Genomic DNA, 14,770 nt, shown 5'->3' on the forward strand with positions numbered 1-14,770 from the left:
TTCTTTTTCTGTTTTTCTTTTTCCAAATCTCTGCAGGGCAGCGCTGCCAAGCAAGTGGGTGTGAGATGCAGCTTCCCTTTGCCCTTGCTCAGCCCCGGGGACTGATCCTGCATAGTACAGTATGGGGTGGGGGTGTCCCACCGTTCTGGGGGTGCCTGGGAGCAGTCCTGGGTTGTCCAAGGGGGCAAATGGGGAGGCCTTGCAGTGACTATTCCCAGCCTCTCCTGGGTGTAGCACCCTCCCAGAAAGCCAGGATTTGGGGCACCGACACTCATCCCAATGTGGGTGTCCCATGGGATGCACTGGTCCTGCTGCTGGGATGGAGCTGAGCAGGCTGCAGTGGAGCTGGGAGGGGGGTGAAGCGGCACTGGGGCCACCCCAGCCCCGTGATATGGAGCCCAGCACTTATCAGGGTGCAGGCAGGAGCCCCTGGCAGCTGCCGATATGATCCCCAAGGAGGGCTTGCCTGTCCCCCTGCTCCAGCCCTGTCCCTGCAGACCGAGACACATCCTTGCACTGCGTGCCCGAAAAGCAGCAAGGAGCCAGATCCTGGCTCCGGGGGCTGTCCGGACCCTCCAGCCCCTGCAGACAGGCAGGACCTGCCGTGCTGCCCGTCTGAGTGGGGACACGGGGCTGGGGACAGCGATGCTGGATGGGGCTCGGGCACTACTGGCATGGTAAGGGTTTGCTGGGGGTTTATAGGACAGACCCTCTGTTTGCATCGTGCCCAGGGAAAAAATGCTCTTGGGGCAGCTCAAGGGCACTGGGGAAACTGAGGCAGGAGGGTCGGTCTCGGATTTGCCGGTCCTACCAAAGTCCCTGGACTGGAGTCCCCATCCAGGCGTCTGTCCAGGTCCTCTTCGCATGACGGGTGACCGCAAGCGGGTTTAGCAAATGTCTTGCAGAGGAGAGCTGCAAAAACCGCAGGTAAGGGTTAGTTTAATGCTTCCAAGGCACCAGAAACCCCCCTGGGGTGCAGGGGGGGGCCCTGCCTGTGCTTGCTGGGCTTGCAGGAGGCGTCAGCTGGGGCTGAGCAGTTTTCCTGCGCTGAGTCACAGCTTCCAAATATTTCCCAGCGTGTTTTTCCAGCCCTGGCCGAGGAGGCTGAGCCACCGATGGTGCCTTAGGGCTGCAGAGAAAAAAGCAAAGCTCCCCCCCCGCCCCAAGTGCTGTATTTTTAGGGTGTCACGCTGTAACACCCAGCCAGTGAGGGGACAACACCCTGCGGGGACCTGGGGGTGCTTGGGGACCCCCCCGGGATCCCTAGAGGAGCTCCTGCCAGGGTAAGAGCTCCCTGCCCCAGGGGGTGGTGGGTTTATTCCCCAAATATACTGAGAACGGCAACTATGAGGTTGTTTTTAAGTGAGCCTAGCATGATTTTAGGGAGGGTACTTTGAGATTTTTAATGCTAGTGGCTTTTCTACTGTATACATAGAGGCGTCTGGCTGCGGGGTCTCGGGGACCTGGTGTGGCTGGAGGTCTTGGTGGGGTGGCACCGGCAGTTCAGCTGCAAAGAGGGGAAAATTGTGTTTGTGCGTTGGTTTTTCAAAAGAAATGAGAAAATGGCATCTTTTAGAGACAGCTCAATGACAATCATTAGAGAAGGGTCAAGTCAAGGGGGAGATTCTGTCCGAGGAGGGATTTTTCCTGCTGCCTTCTGGCTCTCTTTGAGGCATGCAAAACATTTTGTTCAAATGGAAGAAATCCTCCAAGTAAAGGCGCCGTTTCTGGTCTCTAAGCCATGCTGGGAGGGGCCGAGCCTTTGGGGAAAGAAAAAAAAAAAAAGAAAAAAAAAGAAAAAATCCTTCTTTGCTGCAGTTTCACCCTGGTGCATCTGGTGAAAACAGCACCAGCGTCTCATGGGGTCACTGCTCTGCATCCCCACTCAGTCTTGCTTTTTGCCACTCAGTCTTGCTTTTCCCAGCAATATCAAATAACCAGGATGAGACTGAGTCCAACCGGGTGTCAGGACACCCAGGGAGCAGCAATGCCCCCCAGCACCCAACCTACAGCCCTGCAAACTCAGGCCAGGCTCATATTTAAACCCCAGCGCCTGGGCGATGCATCAGCAATTGCAAACCCATCAGGAATGGCGACCGGTTTACAACACCCGAGCAAGCGGTGTCCGGCGTGAGTCAGCGCCTTGCGATGATTTTCTCGGCTCTGGGTGCCGTGGGGCAGGTGGAAGGAGGGCTGCGAGCGTGGGGCTGCGCCGCGGCAGCGGCTGGGAGAGGTTTTGGCTTGGGCAAGGCTCCAAGCAGCCGGCTGGAGCTGGGTGCATTGCTCGCTTGCACGGTGCGTGATTTGCATGGTGGTTTGGTTTGGGGAGCAGAGGGCGTGAGCTCAGGTCACCTCCTCCAGTGCTTAAAAATATATATATGTACATGTATTTTTATTTTTATATATATATGTATAAATAAAGTGTATATATATACACAGAGATATATATATGTCTGTGCTTTCGGGGTGGCTGGCAGCAGCCCGAGCTCCAGCACCCCTCTGTACCAGCCCAGCATCCCCGGTGCACCAAGGTTTTCTCCCCCAGCAACGGTTTGCAGCCCAGTGCCGGTGGCATTGCCCACCCAGCAGCGAGGAAGGGACGATATCTGTTTGTGTGACTTTCTATTGTTTCTGCTGGTCTCCTGCTGTGTTTGCAAAAAGATGTGGAGTGACCCGGTCTGGGTGGGATGCCAGCTCCGTGCCCATCGTCCACCCCATCTTTGCTGCTCCTCTGCCCCTCTCCTCCGTTGAGGCCCTATTTAGACACCTCCCAGGCGGTGTCCGTGTGGATGTTACAGCCTCACGTTAACGTAGAGGGAAAAGGGTGCTCGTGGACCCGAGGGGAGAGCCCGTGGGCTGCTCGGGAGCCCCCAGCTCCCTCGTCCCCAGGGTTCAGCCCAGGAGGGAGCTGGTGCCTGGAGCCAGCGCTGCCCTGAGCCTCGCTCAGGGAGCTGCAAAGCAGGAAGGTTCTTGAAAGTGTTATTTTTAATCCCTTTTTTTCCATCCTACAGTCTTGCAAAGCTTGGCCTTAGCATCCAGTCCCGGATTAGGCTCCAAATTTTCCTCCCCGGTTGCCCCAGTTTTATTTTAAATCCACAAAGGGTTTACCATGGGCACTCAGCGCTTCTCCAGACAGATGATGGCCAGCGGCAGGAGCACCCGGGAAGGATCAGTCCCTTGCTTTATTTTTCTCTCCATTTTTCTGCTATAGCATCAAATAACTCAGGGCTGAGCCAGCGCCGTGGGCCTCCTTTAACTCATCGCCTGGGTCACTGTGTCAGTTTAACTCCCTTCCTTTTTTCAGGTGGTCACAATTACAAACCAATAAATTCCTCACCCTGTGTTTAACCAAGGCCTGCAATTTGTATGCATATATATAAATTATCGGCAGCTTTCATTGTCTGTCTTGCAGGGCAGAAAGTGTGTTAATAATCTCCCTACCTGTAGCTTATAGTTATGATCCCGATGTATGTAATCTTTTTGCACTACGCTTGCCCTCAATTTAAAAACATAACACGTTAGCTGTGTTTAAAATGCAGCAATGCAATGGGAAAATAATAATAATAATAATCATGGGCTGTGCTGAATGAGCGCTTTAGGGCTGATGGAGTCCAAAGTGCTTTGCAAAATGGGCATTACTGGGACTGAGCTGCCCTCGCCGTGCCATAACATGGGGAGGGTGCAGCGGCATCGTGCCGTGCCGAGGGTCGTCTCTCGCCGAGCCTGGTGCCCGGCCAAGCTCCGGGAGGGATTTGAGCAGTCAGGAAAGTTCCCACCCTGGAAGTTGGCCAGGATGGGGCTCAGCCTGTGCAGGGGTTCCTGCAGGGCTGGAGATGAGGAGGGATATCTGTGCCCTGAGCATTGGCAGCTCGTTGCCGTGTGGCTGCAAGCAGACACCTGGAACCACTGCATGGGCTGGAGATGGATAAATTCAGGCTGGAAAAAAAAGCAATTCTTCAAGCGTGAGGTGGATGTGGAGGTTCAGCTCAAGCGAGTGGTGGTGGCGGGTGCAGGTGTCTGCCCTGGCTTTGCCCAGCGCCTTTGTCCATAGAGCCGTGGGCAGTCCCCCGTGTCTCCCGTGGGATCGCACATTTCCCAGCGGTGAGCAGCTGCCTTGGCAAAGCCTCTGCCGTGGTCACCCCGGACTGCATGGACTTGAGCCCTGCAGCCCCAGTGCTCCCAGTCCTTCCCAGTCTCTTGCCAGCAGCGGAGCCCCAGAGCTGCCCAGGGACCCTGGTGAGGGTTTTGTGGGGTGGTGAGTGGGAGACAAGGGACCGGCCCCCAGTTGCTGCCTTAGCTCACGGGAACAGAATGTGTCCTGCCCATGGAGCCCAAAATATCCCCTGGCACCATCTGCGCCCGGCGCCAGCGCTGCTTCCTCGCGTAACCCACACCGTGCCCAGCCCTGCCGGCCTGTGGCCGTGCCAGCGGGTCACCGCCGTGGGACCGACACCGTCATCAGGGTGCACACGTGGCGTTGCAGTTTCAGGACGCTGAGCGCTGCTTTTGCAGCCAGGTTTTACCTGGCTACGCCGCTTTGCACCCGGCTGTGCGCCAAGGTGGGCACCTTTGGGTCCCTGGAGTGCCAGGAGCCATCCCACGGGTGGCTGGGAGCCAGATTTCCTCCACAAGCCCCTCCAAAACCAGCTCGATCCCTGCAGGCACAGAAGGAAAGCTTGGCAGGGTGGGAGCGGATGAGCTCCTGGCCCTCTGCTCCTTTGCAGCAGGTAATAAGCTGTTTGCTTTGGATTTAAGAGCGACAATTTGGCTGTCACCGGGAAGCCGACTTGCTGTCCTCGCTGGGGACAAACTGGGCTTATCCCGGGGGGAACTGCGGGCTCTGGGCACCGTGGGCTGTAAATTCCACCTGGCTGCTGGAGCATTTTAGTCCTTGAAAAGCAGCCAGGCAGCAGCGATGGCACGGTGGTGCGCGGGGAGGGCTGGGACGGGAGGCAGCCGAAATTCGTGACCGTGTCCCCGAGCCCTCAGCCAGGCTCTGGGGTGCCACCCAGCACCCCGAGCTCTGCTCCAGCCGGGGGGGGACGAAGCACCCCGATGGGTGCAAAGGGGGTCCCCATCACATGCCGCTGCAATAGAGGGGAACAAATCAGCTCCCCCAGGCACCGCTTGCTGCTCACCCTTCAGCCCCTCGATTTCTTTGCCCGGCATCGGATTTTTCAGCCCCAAACCACCTCCGCTCCGGCGGCCGTTCCCAGCCCCGGTCCGAGGGGAACCTTCCCACCGCCGGGCGGGACCGGCCCGCGGCTGGTGGAGCCGGGGCTGGCCGGTCCCCTCCTGGCCGGTCCCCTCCTGGCCGGTCCCCGCCGCCCCGGCTGCTCCTCCCGCCGTGCCCGGCGTTCCTGGATCGGCAGCGCCGCTCGCTGGGGGCTGGTGGCAACGCTGAGACCCAGCCCTGCTGCAAACCTGCCCCGCATCCCTGCTGCAAACCTACCCCATCGCAAACCTGCCCCGCATCCCTGCTGTAAACCTGCTCCACAAACCTGCCCCACATCCCCCCTGCAGACCTGCCCCATCGCAAATCTGCCCTGCTGCAAACCTGCCCTGCAAACCTGCCTTGCATCCCTGCTGCAAACCTGCCCCGCTGCAAACCTGCCCCATTGCAAACCTGCCCCGCATCCACGTTGCAAACCTGCCCCATCGCAAACCTGGCCCCCATCCCTGCTGCAAACCTGCCCCACTGCAAGCCTGCCTCATCACAAACCTGCCCCACACCCCTGCTGCAGACCTGCCCTGCTGCAGATCTGCCCCATCACAAATCTGCACTGCTGCAAACCTGCCCTGCAAAAATCTGCCCTGCATGCCTGCTGCAAACCTGCCCCACTGCAAACCTGCCCCATCACAAACCTGCTCTGTATCCCTGCTGCAAATGTGCCCCATTGCAAATCTGCCCTGCTGCAAACCTGCCCTGCATCCCTGCTGCAAACCTGCCCCATCACAAACATGCCCTGAATGCCTGCTGCAAACCTGCCCCATCGCAAACCTGCCCCGCATCCCCGCTGCAAACGTGCCCCATTGCAAAACTGCCCTGCTGCAAACCTGCCCTGCATCCCTGCTGCAAACCTGCCCCATCACAAACATGCCCTGAATGCCTGCTGCAAACCTGCCCCATCGCAAACCTGCCCCGCATCCCCGCTGCAAACGTGCCCCATTGCAACCCCGCCCCATCACAAACCTGCTCCGCATCCATGCTGCAAAAGTGCCCCACTGCAAATCTGCCCTGCTGCAAACCTGCCCCATCACAAACCTGCCCCATCACAAACCTGCCCCACACCCCTGCTGCAGACCTGCCCTGCTGCACACCTGCTCCACATCCCTACTGCAAAACTGCCCCATCGCAAACCTGCCCTTCTGCCAACCTGCCCTGCATCCCTGCTGCAAACCTTCCTGCTGCAAACCTTCCCACTGTAAACCTTCCCCAACTGCAAACCATCTCCCCATGTCCCTGCTGCAAACCTCCCTGCTGCAAACCTTCCTCACATCCCTGCTGCAAACCTGCCCTGCGTCCCTGCTACAAGCCCTGCTGCAAACCTTCCCCACAGCCCCACTGCCGGCCCCGCTGTCAACTCTCCCTCTGTCCCTGCTGCCAACCCCACGCAAACTGTCCCCATGTCCCTGCTGCCAGCCCCAGTGCCAACCCTGCCTGTGTTGCTGCCAGCGCTGCCGGGAAGTGCCACCCTCATCCCATTTTCTTGCTGAGTGGCTACTTCACGGGATGGCAGGGGACAAGGACCCACTCCAGCAAACAGAAAATATGACTTGCGTTCTTCCCTCTCCCACGTGGGATATGGAGCATCCTCATCCCTCCCGGGAGATCAGCAAGAGCTGGCTGCCCGCCCTCGGCGTGGGGACAGTTTGGGTCTCAGACCCCGTCCCCAGCACTCTCCCTGCTCTGCCCGTGCCGCAGCCGTTGCACAAAGCCGGGAGCAGAGCCAGGATGGTGGCTGGGACCCGAGCTTCATCCTGCCCGGTGGCTGCTCTGAGCACCGGGCAGCGATGCCCGAGCTCTGCCCACAGCCTGCCTGGATGGCCACGGAGGGAAATGCTCCGTCTTCCTCCCTTCCCACCGGGCACAGGGATTGGGGTACACCCTGGGGACGTGGGGAAAGCGTGTCCTCCAAGGGCTGAAAGCCGAATGCATGAAATGGATGCTCTTATCTAAAAACACCTGGAAGGGGAAGGGGAGGGCTGGAAAGCAAATGTGCTGGGCTCTGCAGAGTCCCAGCTGGGCTTCACCACTCCCCGCAGGGGTTGGTTGCCTTTGAGCAAGCTCTGCAGCACACAGTGCTTTACAGGAGCAAACCCTTTTCCTCTCATTATTTTCCTGACACCTTGAAGAGGTGCCTCTAACCGCCGGGCGCTTTGGGGAGGTGGGTTTGACGTCCAGAGCTGGGGTTTTTAGCAGCTCCTGTGGGCTGTCAGAGCAGCCCGTGCCTCGCTGGAGCTGGGACACAGCCCTTCAGCTCAGGTTTTGCTCCTGCAAAGATGCTGCTCAGCATCCAGGAGCTGTCACGGGGGTTTGTGCCGCATTCCCCACGGCACCTCTGCAGCGGTGGGCGGCTCACCCACGAGTCACACGGGGACGAAGACACAAGGATTTTCCCCGTGTGACGGACCAGTTTGACGTTGTCGCCAGCCATGTGTGCACGGGATGCTGCTCGTGCCGGTGCTGGGAAGGGTGCATCGCCCAGCAGCGGCTTCTCTGGCCGATAAAAACAATTATTCCTGGCTGAGATGTTAGAGGAAGCTCCATGTAAGTGCTGGCTTTGCCTTGCTAGCTCTCCAAGATGGTTTCTCCAGGGTTTAGAGGCCCTAGAACAGGAGCTGCCGCTGTCGGAGGAGGAAGGAGAGGAGTGCGGGAGCTGATGGATGTCCCTGGCTGTTCCTGCTGGGATGGACGGTGAGCTGGCGAGCATCTCACCTCGCTCCTGGCTTGGCTGAAACCAGTGGGACTCCACCATGAGCTGCTTTATCATCCCATGTGTTTAACAAGGGTGTTTTATGGCTCGACCCTCACACCCGGGTCTATCCCAGGGAAGGCTGCCCTTGGGTTTTGCTCTCCTGGGATGAGCAGGGTGGTCGCGAGCACCCAGCCGGCCCCGCTCACCCTCGCCCCGTGCCATGAAGCCGGGCTGGTGCAGACACACAACAGCCATTTCCAGCCGCCCTGGTGGCTTCTCGCTCCGTGGCTGGAATGGGAACCCCAACCGCGACTGAAGGATGAGTCACATTTCCCAGAGCCAGCTACGGAAGAAGGGAATTAAATACATATATTCATGCCAAAGAAGGGAAGAGCGAGCTCTGGGTCGCTTGGTGTGTTTCCAGAGGGGCTTAGCCAAAGCCATGATACCGAAAGCCTGAGGTTTGTCACGGAGGAAGGTGATCTGTGCGTCATGAGGGGATGGTGGGAGCTGGGACGGTGCGGTGACCCCCACCTGGATGATGCAGCCCGATGGGGAGAAGCTGCTGAGCGTCAGCAATGCACCCCCACACACCGTGGGAATGGGGTGCTGTGCCGGAGCCATGCCGGGAGCTGCGGGAGTGATTTCAGTCATGGCTCCCATCATCGCCTGCTTTCTCCTAGCATCCCAGCAGCGCATGATGCCGGCACACCACCTGCCTGGCTCCTCCGGCTCTGCCGGCAGCACCGGGATGCTCCTTGGCTTGCTCAGCAGGGAGAGGCCACCCAAATCGGGGGGGCAGGATGCTGCGGCCCCAGGGTTGCTGGGAGCACTGGTAAGACTTGAAAATAGTATCAGCGTCACCGGGAGAGTAAATGCTGTGGTTTTCCAGCTAGGAGACAGCCCTGGCGCAGCTTTCCCTGCAGAAATCCCTCACAGAGCCTTGAACATCCCAGGATTTATTTGCCAGAGAGCTGGAGGCCACCAATTAATGAGGCTGCGATGGAAATGTTGCGCAGAAGAGCCCGAAGGTGGGGGAGAGGGGGCCTGGGGAAGGGCGAAGTGGGGGGGTCGTAGGAGATCAGGAGTCCCTCGAACAAACCTGCCCTGTCCGGGTAAGCGACCTCCGCTCCCGCCCCGGCTGAGCTCCGCAGCGCGATCGATCGGGCAGGCAGCTGCCTCCTGCCTGCAGCCTTGCCAGCACCATGTCGCACGTGTGTGCAGGCGTGCCGGCAGCCCCCCCCCAGGAACGGCAGGGTTTTGGGGGCGAGATTTCCCTCGCCAGGGTGCTAAGGGCTAAATCCACCTCTCAGGTGACCCCGGGGAACATCACGTCAGGCTTCTGCGGGCAAACCCCATCCCTCTCGCCAGGGATGGGAAGGGAAATTTGGTGCCAGCCGAGGCAGAGCCGCTGCGGGGACAGGAGATTTCAGGTGGTTTTGCAATGATTTAGGATTTGCATCGAGGTGCTGGGAGGTGGGGATGATGGCCGGGTGCTGCCACAGGTCCGCGGGGTGAGGGGTGCCCACCCCGGGATGGGTCTTAATGCCAACGGGAACAAATAGCCTTTGACGTGTGCCCCCCCTTTAGGCTCAGAAAACACGTTAACAAATAAAACCAACCTATGTTTTATTATTTGAAGGTGATGTTTTGCCATAAGGGGATCTGACACATGAGCCTCACCTCTGGATGGACGCTGGGATCCTCTAACAGGGGGAAGCTGAGCGAGACCAGCCCCACCGGGACTCCCTGGAGAGGATTTAGGGCTGGGGTTTGGCGTGGGAGGGCTCAGGGTGGATGCCGGCGTGGGGAGATGCTGCGCCAGGAGGGAATGGCACAGCCAGACAAACAACCGCCCGCTGGGAATCGGACCGCGGCAAATGAGCACATGGCCGGGCTCCCTGGGCACCGGGGTCTTGCTCGCGCCGCAGCACAGCCGGTTGTTAGAAAGGTGGTGTTAAGCTCTTGGTGAGGATGAGGTGTCTGGGTTTTTTTTTCCGGTGTAGCAAGTGTTTGTTTCTGTAATTTGATGTATTACAGCGATTGAAAACTTTAATATAAATATTAATCCAAGGAGAACAGGGGTTTGTTGACATTTGAGCTTTCATCGGAGGGAATGGAAATAAATAAAAAAAATATAAAAAAAAGATATACATATATTTTTTCTTGTTTGGTCGAGGATGTTAAATACTCCCTCCCTCCAGCAGCTCAGATCTGAAGCCCCATGTGTGCCCCAGGAGTGTTTTAATCCTGATTTTCCATCCCTGGGCCAGCTGGTGGCCCCATAAAACCCCTCACCCCGTGATTTAGGGCAATCGTCCAACAGGAAAGGGAACGGGCAGTGAGGTTTTATGTCTCCTGGATGTACTGATGGCTCTGCCCGCTCCTCCCCGCGCCCCGGCTGTGCCCTGCTGCCCGAGAGCCTGTTTGGGGAATGGGGATGTGTCACCCTGTTTCCTCAGGGGCTCCCATATGAGATAACTTGAACGATTAGAGAGTCAAATCTTCACCCCAGTAATTAGACAGACTCATGTGGAGGCTGGTGACAGCGTAAACAGTGTCACGTCCCTTTGGAGCCGTGCTATAGCCCCGCCGGGGTCGGGGTGCGGGGAGGGCAGGGGGTCTGCCCCAACGCTCAGCCCAGGTGGGAGATGTCTTTTGTAGGGTTTTACTCTCGCCCAACATCCCCGGCTCACCCCACACCTCACCCCCACTCTCCCCACAGCCCCCCAACCCCCCACCCCACAGCACCCCCTTGACACATCGGCCCCAGCTTCCCCCAGCCCCGAATCCCTCTATACGATGGCCTAATTAACGCCAAGCCCCCACCCAGCAGTACCCCGTATCCCACCTGGCCCCCAATCCCCACCCCACAGCACCCTCCTATCCGACTGACCCCCAAACCCCACGTCGCCCCAAATCCCTCCATCTGCAGTGCTAGCTCAAGACCCCCACCCCACAATACCCCAGTGCCCCTGCTGACCCCAAATCCCCACCCCACAGCACCCCAACACCCAGATCCCCCAGCCCCAAGTCCCACAGCACCTGGTTACTGACCCCTAAACCTCCTAACCCCAAATCCTTCCTGTCCCCAAATTCCCCCCCCAGGGCACCCCACCATCCCCTGACCCCAAAGCCTCACTCCAATCCCCCCCAGCACCCCAGCACCCCCCACCCCAACCCCCCATGACCCCCCTCACCCCTTGGCCCCAAAATGTCACCCCCTCAGCACCCCAAACCCCACAACCCCTGTCACCCCCTGATGCCAAATCCTCACCCCCAACCCCCCATCACTCCCTACCCCAAATCCCCCCAGCACCCCGTCACCCTCCACCCCAACCCCCCACGACCCCTGTCAACCCCCTGACCCCAAATCCTCACCCCCAACCCCCCCATCACCCCACCCCAAACCCCCCCAGCACCCCAGCACCCCCCACCCCAACCCCCCATGACCCCCCTCACCCCTTGACCCCAAAATGTCACCCCTCAGCACCCCAAACCCCACGACCCCTGTCACCCCCTGACCCCAAAGCCTCACCCCAACCCCCCAGCACCCCAACCCCCCCCATCACTCCATCACCCCCCACTCCCCCCCCCCCCTTCCCCTCCCTCCCACTGCCCCTTTCCGCGGCGAGGGGGCGTGTCCTGCCGCCGGAGGCGTGGCCCGCGGCGAGGGAGGGGCGTGGCCTCCCGGCGGACGGGCGGACTACAACTCCCGGCATGCTCCGCGCGCGCCCCTTTCCCCCTCCCGAGGCTTCCGGCGGGGCCGGCCCGGGAGCGGCGGAGGGAGCCGGCGGCCGCGGGCAGCAGGTGAGGGCGGGCGGCCCGGGGGAGCCCCGCCGGGGGGTGGCCAGGCCAGGCCAGGCTAGGCCCGGCCCGGCTTGGCTCGGCTCGGCTCCTTTCCCCGACGGCAGCGCTCCGGGTGGTGGTGGGGGGGACACGACGGTGTGTGAGCGAGGGGCTGTGAGGGGCGAGAGGGCCCTGTGTGGGGATGTCGGGGGGGGCTGGTGTGGGGAGAGTGTTGGGCGGTCAGTGAGGGGAAACGGGGGACGGGGTGGAGGGGGGCGAGGGGTCACTTCGGGCCGTGCTCTGCCCGGCTGGCCCGGCGGGGACCCCCGGGGCTCCCCGGAGGCTCTGCCCGCTGGGCTGGCTCTGCGGGCCGGGCCGGGCCGGGGGCTTCCTCGGCCGGGAAACTCATCCGACAGCCGGCTCAGAGTCCAAACTCGGGCTCTAAACCCGCTTTAAAAGCAAACAAGCGGCAAGCGCGCCGGCCGGAGCTCCAATTCCTGTGCGGTGCTGTCCTCGGAAGGGCTTGGGCTGTGACTAAAAGTAAAACCTGGTTTTTCATCGGTGTTGCCGTCCCGTTGCGTTCTGTGAGAGCGCTTTCACCTTCCTTTAAGTTCTTTAGCTGAGGCAGCCCCTTTGGTATTTCTTTGTTTGATCTGTTCTCTCTTAATGTTGGCTGAAATTTGAAACGTCCCTGCTGTGCTTTCTCATTTAATTGTTCTTTCCTTCTGTTTGCGTGCAGATGAATTATTTACCTCTTTGCCTTGCACTGGGTTGTGTTTGTCCAGGTGAAGGTAGGTGAGGGCTTGGTGCCCCTCTCTGGGGCTGGAGGTACAGGAAAAAAAAAGAGTGTGATGTGAGAAGGTGCTTAATCGAGGCTGAAATGAAGTAAAAAGCCCCTCTTCTCAAACATTAGGATGTTTAACTGTTGCTTCCACAAGCCTAGAAAGGGAAGTGGGAATGCTTCTGATTGCTTCTCCAATGTGTAAAGAAACCTTGAATTGTATAGGGGTGCGTTTTAAACTTGACGCTTGCCTTTGAAAAATATGAACGTCAGCAAGTCCTAGGTTTACTCACAAAGGAAGGGGAATGATGAAGTTTTCTGTGGTCCATTCTTGGTGGGTAAAAGATTGGTTCAGCCGAATTAGCTTGATGTGCTAGTGTCGTAGAAGTTGCATGGGAGTGTAATTAAATTCATCTGCCTGCTGTGATTTCAGTATAAATGCCTGTTGCTCTTCAAACATACCGTTTGAATTAATCCAAATTACTTTTAAGAGTAGACAAGACCTAAAATTGTAACTTTACGTAGTTTAAATTCCTTTTCAAATGACAGTGCAAAAAAGGTGGAAATAAAGCCAAAATGAGGCCACTTATGAGGGAACCTGGCTGGCACACAGTTATGCCAGTTGAAGTTAATTCCTTGGATGGTGATGGTAACCTCCTTTTCCCATTCAGAGTAGGTTTAAACTTGTTTGTCCCAACAGTGCTGGAAATGACTGCGCTGGTCTGTCCTAAATTAGTGTGGTTTGAAGTGTGTCAGCTTGTACTTTCACAGGGCTGGCTTTGTTATCAGATAGTATCTCAAAGGGTGTTTTTGTAAGGAACGTTTCCTTTCTGGACTACCAAGAAATGGCTGGATGAGCTGTATCTGAGGCACAGACCATCCTCAAATCCTGGAAGATGGGGAGGGGGGAGTCCTGTTGGGAGTATGGGGCAGTGCAGAGAGGCTGCCACAAACAAGGGGAATGTGATTGCATCCTTGTTTTCATGCCGCTGGATCAGTAATCTGTGATTATACAGCCTTCTACTTCATTCAATCACTGGTTAATTTGATTTCCAGTTTAATTTGATGACAGTTTTGAGAGCCAAATCACTTGTATTTAAACAAATGGCGTCTATTTTGATCAAATTTCATTGTGTTTGGCATGTGTTGGGTCATTATATGTATTAAAAATCGCTGACACTGCAGTTCCTGCAGGTCTGTTAGTTGGTGATGAATATTCAGTTACGAGCTATACAAAACCTGTGTCTGGCGGGGAGTGGGGGGGAGGGCTTAAAGCAAAACCCACGCAATGATGGAAGTTGCACTGATACTAGTTTTTTGTCGCTGTTCTAAGAGATGCTGTGCATGAAGCAAGTTGCAGATATCCTTGGGGTCATCTGGGTCATCTCAAAACATGTTCGTTTTCCAGGCAAAACCAGAACTTTGGGCTACAGGGAGTGCAAGGAAGCTGGTACGGCTGTTGGGGGCAAAGATGTCATCTTGTTCCTGCTTCCATTAAAGGTGGGAGTGGAGCGTGCATAGTGAAGAGATGCTTCATGTCATTCAGAATTGGTTCCCTAATTTTGTTTAGTTGGGATTTTCTGCATACAAATGCTGTGTGGGTTTTTTGTGAGTGTGAGAATGCTTTTTTTGCTGGCGGGTTTGGAGCCCATGGAAAACTAATGGATGTGCAACTGCGGCAGCGTTAAGCCTCGGCTTTGTGTCGAGGGGAAAAAAGCCCTTTCAGAGATCTATTTTTATCATTTAATTAGTAGCTCTTGCTGACTTGTCAATGCTGCGGTGATAACTATTTCCAGTTCTTTTCTGCGCAGTGGGGTCACGCATTAGTCAGGCAGTGAATGCACCAGCCAGCAGTCATACCCTTGGCTGGCTCTGGCTGGGGGTTTTTAACTCCTTCCAAACTGTGCCCCCAAATCCAAGGGCAGATTCCGGGTGAGGAGTCAGCATATAGATACACAGAATTTGGGGAATCTTCAGCTGGGGCTCTCAGAGTGCTTTCCAAATGGTGACTGTCCTTAATTTTTCTCTGCCCCAGAGGACCTTTTGTATCTCATGAGGATCTGAGGTGTGGAGGTTGGTGTGATTTGCTGATGGCAGGATGACAGGCTTGGGATCGTAGGTAAAAGGCTGCAGATTTCCCGATTCTCCCTCTTATCTGCTGGTTTTGAGTGACTCAGATCAACCTTTCGGGGCTGGAAGGTGACCACGCAAAACCTCTAGCAATGACTAATTATGCATTGGTATTTATGCTCCTTGCAAATGAGGAAGTGCTGTTTTCCTG

General features: G+C 57.3%; 1 protein-coding gene across 3 annotated transcripts in view; it reads left to right on the top strand.

Annotated features, from left to right (window-relative positions):
• Window positions 1-11,681: 11,681 nt before the first annotated feature.
• Window positions 11,682-14,770, top strand: part of PHACTR4 (phosphatase and actin regulator 4) — a 68,631-nt gene continuing 65,542 nt past the window's right edge. For 2 of the 3 annotated variants that reach the window (XM_075047604.1, XM_075047617.1), the window contains exon 1: window positions 11,682-11,729. The gene's annotated coding sequence lies outside the window, so the exon portion shown is untranslated. Of the gene's footprint in view, window positions 11,730-12,456; window positions 12,500-14,770 lie in introns of those variants that run through there. The other variant, XM_075047605.1, reaches the window with a different exon arrangement.

This window comes from Buteo buteo, chromosome 16 (assembly GCF_964188355.1).
Source record: "Buteo buteo chromosome 16, bButBut1.hap1.1, whole genome shotgun sequence".
Taxonomy (NCBI): Eukaryota; Metazoa; Chordata; class Aves; order Accipitriformes; family Accipitridae; genus Buteo; species Buteo buteo.